The 8,027-nt window shown below is 38.9% G+C and overlaps 1 long non-coding RNA gene across 1 annotated transcript in view; it reads right to left on the bottom strand.

Moving 5' to 3' along the window:
• The window catches only part of LOC119467653, an 81,516-nt gene that overhangs the window by 71,623 nt on the left and 1,866 nt on the right, over window positions 1-8,027 (bottom strand). The window contains exon 2 of the long non-coding RNA XR_005196200.1: window positions 4,631-4,680. This is a non-coding gene — a long non-coding RNA (uncharacterized LOC119467653). The remainder of the gene's footprint in view (window positions 1-4,630; window positions 4,681-8,027) is intronic.

Here is an 8,027-nt window from a genome sequence, read left to right as displayed (position 1 = left end):
TTAGTAGAGACGGGGTTTCACCATGTTGACCAGGATGGTCTCGATTTCTTGACCTCCTGATCCACCCGCCTCGGCCTCCCAAAGTGCTGGGATTACAGGCGTGAGCCACCGCGCCCTGCCCAGTCCCCTTTTTAAACAGACGAATGGGCGACTTCCTGTGGCTCCAATCGCCAGCCAAAAGGGCACCCGGACCGGTTTATTTTGTTCGGAGAACCGGAGAACCGCTGCTCCGGGGCGCCGACAAAGCAGCCGCGTGGGGCAAATTGGAGCTCCTCTGCCTGGGAATTTCCTAGTCTGTGGGCAATAAAAATGCGGCGTCCACTCACCGTCTGCGCTTTCACTTGGAGCTGCAATCCTGAGCTGTTCCTAAACGGCCATCTTGGATCCTCCCCCCCACATGACTTTCATACTCAACTCAGTAATGTCAAAACTTTGTTGTGTAGTAGCTTTAAATTGCTTTAAAAGCCATTTTTCTTTGCACATAATGCAATCAAGTGAAGTGTAACTGTGAGAAACTATTAGTAAAATGTGAAAAGTTACCATAAAGGCAACATGCTCTCCTCTTTTGGGCTCCCTGTATGAAACTGTGGGGCTTTGTCAGGATTAATCCACTGTTTCCTTTGCCCATTTTATTTTCTTCACTACTTTTAGTGCGAATCAAGTAAAGACACCAGTATTAATCTACACACTGATGTGTGTCAACATGTTCAATGTATAATAAAATCTGATAGAAATCAGAGTGGAGGTAATAAGACAAGTGAACCATAACCTATTTACTTACGTATTATAACCATGCATTCATTCATTCTTGGCTCATTCTACAAATACAGCATGCCTTTTATATGCCAGGCCCTGTGCTAAGAGTTGGAGATACAACCAAAGATGACATAGAAATGCACCCTTATCTCATGAAAGTCATAATCTACTGGGATTATAGACATATAAGCAAATACAGTTCCATATGATAAGTGACAGGGGGCTATAGGAGGAGTGGGATTCAGACCTGAAGAATGAATAGGAGTTCACCAGCTAGAGAAGTAAGGAATTATCTTAGGAAAAAGGGGACAGAGGTAATGACAAAGTATGTGGTAATATGGTCCCAATAGTACAAGCTCTGGCTGTGTTTCATCTAGAAGTGTAATGTTCATTTCGAAACTAATCAAGTTATCAGTGAAAAAAATTCTAGCTAATTAATGCTTTGGAGGGCAATGAGAATCACATAAATATACAAAGATTTTACCGAAAACAACAAAAGACAAAGTATTATAGCCTAGCCTTTTATTCTTAGATAGCTTTTATATCACTAAGGCAGAGAGACAAAAAGAGACAGAAACACACACACACACACACACACACACACACACACACACACACAGAAAGAGAGAGAGAGAGATAGAGAGAGAGAGATAGACAGAGAGGAACAAAAACCCGTGTGATATTAGCAGGTGGCAATTGTGCCACAAAGATTTTTTTCTAATTTCTTGACTTTTTCCCCCACTAAAAACAGAAGGAAATAATATAAAAAAGGGAAAAACAACAGGGAAATGCAGAAACACTCCCACAAAGGGGTTATTGTTTTGATCCAGATTGTGCTGGAAACACCAGCAAAATAGGGCGTCTTTGTTTCATTGCGAGGAAGCATATCACCGTCAGTGTGAAATTCTTGAGATTCAGACTGGCAATCATCTACTCCCATGATTTCAACAGGCTGCAGATAACCACATGTATGATCACTTAAGACCTGTCTCTCCCACTACACTACAATTTCTAAGAGGTTCCTGTTGCAAACCAGTTTCCCTGGGACCTGGTGTAATACTTGGCACATAGTAAGGTGCTCAATAAATGGTTGTTGAAGAATGAAGGCAGAGATCTATCTTTCCAGCCACATTTCCTTAAGCTTTTTTCCTCCTTGCCTTACCTATGATGGGGAACATCTACCACAATGGCCAAACCAGGCATCGTAGGCCTTCTTCAATGGTCTTTTACTTCTTTGGCAGGACCTTTATCACTTCATCCCAGGAAATGCTGTTGCTCCTCTGGGATTAGACTCCATGTTCCTGGAGGGCAGTACTATGTTTATTCATTCATTAAAATGCCTGGAATTTTATAAAATGACTAGCATATGGTAGGTGCTTGATAAGTCTAAGTGATTTTATCAAGAATTCATGAACTTTACAATGAATTTATTTGTATCAACAAATATTTATTGAATTTTTAATCTGCCAGGCATTGTTTTAGATGCAGAAGATACAGAGGTGAACAAGCATGATAAGGCCCCTGGAAGTTTAATGGAAGTTTAAATTCTAGTGGAGACGAACTAGATCCCTATCTTTCACCATATACAAAAATCAATTCAAAATAGATTAAGGACTTCAAATTAAGACCAGGAATTATGAAACTACTAGGAGAAAACATAGGGGAAATGCATCAGGACATTAATCTAGGCTAAGATTTTTTGGGTGAAACCTTACAAGCATACGCAACAAAAGCAATAATAGACAAATGGGATTTATATCAAACTAGACAACTTCTGGGCACAGCAAAGGAAGCAGTCAACAGGGCGATGAAGCAAACTACAGAATGGGAAAACGTATTTGCAGGATGTCTGACAAGAGCTTAGTAGGCATATTATATGAAGAAATCAAACAATAGCAAAAAAACAAATAATCTGATTAACAAATGGGCAAATGACCTGAATAGACAGTTCTCAAAAAAAGACATAGACACATCGCCAACAAATATAGAAAATTTCTCAACATCACTAATCATCAGAGAAATGCAAATCAAAACCACAATGAGATATCATCTCACCCTAGTTAGAATGGGTATTACCAAAAAGACAAAATATAACAAATGCTGGTGAGGATGTAGAGAAAAAGGAACTCATATACTGCTGTGGGAATGTAAATTAGTATAGTTATTATGAAAAACAGTATGGAGGTTCCTAAAAAAACCCTAAAAATAGAAATACAACATGATTCAGGAATCCCACTTTGAGTATATACCCCCACCAAGAAGGAAATCAGTATGCTGAAGAGACTTCAGCATTCCCATGGTTGTTGCAGCACCATTCATAACAGCCAAGATATAGAATCAACCTAAGTGTCCATCAATGGATGAATTATAAGAAATGTTGTACATATACGCACTGGAATATTACTCAGCCATAAAAATGAATGAAATTGTGTCATTATGGCAATATGGATAAGCCTGGAGGACATAACATTAAGTGAAATAAGCCAGGCCCAGAATGACATAGCCTTCATTCTCACTTACATGTTGGAGCTGAAAAAGTTTATTTCATAGAAGCAGAGAGTAGAATCGTGGTTATCAGAGGCTGGGAAGGGTAGGGGGAGTGGGAATAGGAAGAAGTCGGTCAATAGGTACAAAATTACAGTTAGATAGAAGGAATGTGTTCTAGTGTTTTATACCACACAGGGAACTACAGTGAGTAATAACTGTATATTTCTAAATAGCTTAAAGAGAAGATTTTGAATGTTCCTAACACAAAGAAATGATAATGTTTGAGATTAGAAAAGTCCCAATTATCCTAATTTGATCATAACACATTGTAGACATATATTTATATAACACATGTACCCCATAAATATGTACAATTATGCATCAATTTTTACAAAGAATCTAAAAACTTATACCGAGTAAAACTAAAAAAAAAAAAAAAAATTCTAGTGGAGACAGATAATAAGCATGGCAGACTTCATTTTTGACATTTGTCAAAGGCATTTTGACAGCTTTTAAGCCCACTCCTCCCTTTTTCCTTTTTCCCCATCTCTGGGTGAGCAGGTAAGAAAGCCTGGGTACTCTCTCCCTTGGTGATGGTGGGGTGTTCAGACCATAGAAATCCTGGGGGTGTGTGGAACTCTATAACCCTGGCCTAATCTCCTAGCCACAATAACATCTAAGCCATTTGCCCCTTCATTCAAGTCATTTTCAATTACACTGTTCCTTCCAGAAAGCCTCAGCATGTGGGTAACAAACCTTTTCAGATCTTGGTGCATTTGTCATCTCTCTGGACATTTGGATCAATTTGATGGTGGTGGTGGTGAAGGGATTGATCCTGCTCTCTGTGGAGCAGCTTAGCTTGTCCAGGCTGCTGTCGCAAAATACCTTGGACAGAGTAACTGATAGACAACAAAATTGTATTTCTTACAGTTTTCGGGGCTATGAAGTCTGAGTCATGGCACTGGTGTTGTCTGGTGAGGGACTGTTTCCTCATAGGTCATGCCTTCTTGCTGTGTCCTCACATGGTGAAAGGGGGCCAACAAACTCCTCTCAGGCCTCTTTTATAAGAACACCAATCCCATTTATGAGGGCTCCATGCTTATGACCAATCACCTCCCAAAGGTCTCATCTCCTGACATCATCACATTGGGGATTACATTTCAACATGTGAATTTTAGGAGGACACAAACATTTAGGCCACGGCACGGGGAATCACAAGACATATGTAAACAAACAGGGTGATTTCAGATAATGGTAAATGTTATCAGAAAAATAAAATAGGACAATGAGATAAAGAGTAAGTAGTTGGGGGACGGGGGTCAAGAGATGGGGACAGTTTGAGCTCTACAGACTTACGTGGCAATTTAATCTCTTGACACACACTCACCTTGATGTGGTGGGACTACCAGCTGCCTCCCAATGGTGTTTCTCCCTTCTCTGTAATAAGAAAAGAATCATAATAATACTTCATTTCTTCTTCCATTTTAAGCTGACTACAGGGCCTCTCAGATTAAAACCAACTTGTCAAGCTCCCTTTTAACTGGCAGAGTCATGGGGACTGAGTTCTAGACAATGAAATTGGACTGAATCCCATTCTTTTGACTGGTGGCTGGAGCTCCAATAGCGACCCTGGACCACAGCATAACCATGGGAATAAAATCTGTGCAGAGTAGAGCCACAAAATAGAAGGAACATGTATCCTGACTCTGGGGAGCACCAAAGCTCTGCTTAGCTCTGGACTTGAATGTTTAGGGGAAAACCAATTGTATCTTGTTAAAGCCATTACACGGTTAGGGTCTCTGCTTTTTTCACCTGAACGAATCCTAAATCATACATTTGTTAAACATATCACTTTAGAACCTGTCTTCCTCCATCTCTTAATATCATCCACCAACTCTATTCACTCTGTTTGACCCTGGTTTTCTTGTTTCTTCCCTCCTATTTTACCCCTTTGTTTTTTGTCTATTTTCCCTTAATTGAGCATCATGCAAAACTCAAATAGCCCGATGTATTATCTACTGAACACAGTTTAAAAATTAACATTTATTAAAGAGAATATGAAACATACAAATGTAGAGAGAATGAAATACTGAATCTTTACGTACCCATCACTCCACCCCATCAATCATTAACCTATGATCAGCTTCTGCCCCACTCACACGGTAGCCTGTTTTCCCATCCTGTATTATTTTGAATCAAATTTCAGATCTTTTATTGTTATTAAATCAAGTTTCAGACTTCTTTATTTAAGAAGCAGGCAAGTCAATCTTTTTTACTTTTTCCTGACATAAAGACACATTTCTTAACTCATGGCTTCTTTTGCCTCATAAAAATCATCCTGTTCGTTTCCTGTTTATCCTCCCTTTCCCCCTGCCCCTTCTTCCTCCCTCTTCTTTTTTTCTTTTTCTCTTTCCCTTCCTACCTTCTTCCTTCCTTCCAGCATATTTTTTTAAAAAGGAAGTCCAGGTCTAATTTTCCCAATTATACCTATGGGTTTTCGATATACATCTCTCTTTCTGTTTTCAATCACTTTAGCTAAAATGGCAGAGTTTGCTCATGGATAGTCCCTTTATGAGTTTGGATAAAGTGACATTTAAAAAGTCACATAATCCTCAACCCTTTTTTACATAATAAAAACTGGCTACACTAGTAATACAATGGGAAGATATAATGAATAAGAAGAATCCATTTATAGTAGTCACCAAAATTAAGTATTGGATGCTATTTTAACTAGGAAAACTCAAAAACCGTAATGATACCAGTGACTTGTTTTTATAACATCGAGAAGGCATTGAGCTTTTGTATTAGTGGATTTGGGCCATATGGATGGGTTCCCATAAACAAGCTTGAACTGTCTTGATGTCATTCATGCACAGAAATCAAGCATGGCAGAGTGCAGCCAGTATTTTGGAGGGAGTACAGATTACTTGGGCATGATAGAGGCAGATCTTTCCACACAAGGGTCTACAGAGTCAGTGGCAAATTCTCATAGATTTTATTTGCTTTTGTTATTATGATATGATGAGAAATAAATTTATGATCTGTATACTGTACCAGAACAAAAGAACTATGACCAGTTAACATCCCAGATTCTGTGTACTTTTAAAGGCCTACTGTGTTCCTGAGCATTTCTAAATTATTCCTACTCTGGGAAATTGTGGGGTGCTACTTCTACTCTGTTACTTTAACCTACATCATAATATTGAACTTCAGACCACTAAGGAAATGTGATAATTCTTGCACCCTTAGCTTGGTGGAAGAACTTGTAATTGTTGCATATTGTGTTTACTTGTCTAGACCAACGGCTGTAGTTACTGGAAACATGGATTTGTTTTCATCTCTAACCTCTCCACACTCGGCCTGCAGAAGTCCGTGAGTCTCCACGAACATTTTGTGAAATGAGTATGCGAATGCAGAAACTCTTTAGACAGAACCAGTAGCACAGTTTCTTGGAGTTCAGATTTATTTAGAAAGCTGGCAATTAAGTCCTCTTTTGTTTGTTTGGTGGCTCATAAAAGCACTTTTATTTTTCTCAGTTTTAATCTGATATATTTTTTTCTTTTCTTTCTTTTTTTTTTTTTTGAGACGGAGTTTCGCTTTTGCTGCCCAGGCTGGAGTGCGATGGCATGATCTTGGCTCACCGCAACCTCTGCCTCCCGGGTTCAAGCAATTCTCCTGCCTCAGCCTCCCGAGTAGCTGGGATTACAGGCGTGTACTACCACACCCAGCTATTTTTGTATTTTTAGTAGAGATGGAGTTTTTCCATGTTAGTCAGGCTGGTCTCGAACTCCCAGCCTCAGGTGATCCACCTGCCTCAGCCTCCCAAAGTGCTGGGATTACAAGTGTGAGCCACTGTGCCCGGCTGATTTGATATTTTTTCTCATCACACTCCACTCCATTCCAGTCTTAGGATCCTCACCTTTTTGTGACACAACACTTAACCTCTCCTAATATTCTTGATATTGTGCATTCTCATTTCTATGCTCATGTGAATTTTGACTTAAGATTTCAGACTCAGAGTTGAGCAAATCTATATACTACTCATGAGAAAGTAGTAGAACTGTTCCCCCCAAAACGAAAAGAACTGTCTTCTGGGTTAGTGGTTTTAATTGAAGCACAAAGGTTTTAAACCTTTTCCCCTTATGGTCTTGGGGAAGCAACTATTTAGAAAATTTGCATGTAAAAATAATATTGTTCTAGCAAATCATACACTTTTGTGTGTGCAAGGGAGAGAAGGGAGAGATAGAGATGGAGATAGACAATGCTCTAACTGGAGACATTCATCCTACATTTAAATATTTTGAATTTTCAGTAGCCTGTGAATACAAGAAAACATTACATTAAGGTAGACTTTAGAGATTTGGCATGTAGCTGATATTTTCACAGCGCGAGAAATATCAAGCTGACATTATGCTGTCTCTGAGATGATTATTTCCAAATGTCAGAGTGCAGAAACTTATTCATGGGACTTCAGTGCCTTAGGATAGTGTCAATTTAAAAGACATTCACATTGACTTCTTTTTTATTTAAACATGCTAAATGAGGTATGAAAAGCAGGTTAAGAAATCAACTGAGAAAGGAAGAGCAAAGAAGAAACCTGTTGACAAAATTTTAAATAATAGAATGATGTACTCTTCAATCAATTTTCACAGACCCCTTGCTGACAGTGGGCTTAGGCAATTGCCTCCTAATCCTTCCGACAGCTGTAATTTTGCTGTTCATGTTATTTCACTCATCTCACTTATAGTGAATTTGGAAAATTAAAAATAAGTAAAAACTATTTA

Source organism: Cebus imitator, unplaced genomic scaffold, assembly GCF_001604975.1.
Source record: "Cebus imitator isolate Cc_AM_T3 unplaced genomic scaffold, Cebus_imitator-1.0 Scaffold315, whole genome shotgun sequence".
NCBI classification, from domain to species: Eukaryota; Metazoa; Chordata; class Mammalia; order Primates; family Cebidae; genus Cebus; species Cebus imitator.
Note: the sequence above shows the minus strand (reverse complement) of the source record. Positions and strands in the feature narration are given on the sequence as shown.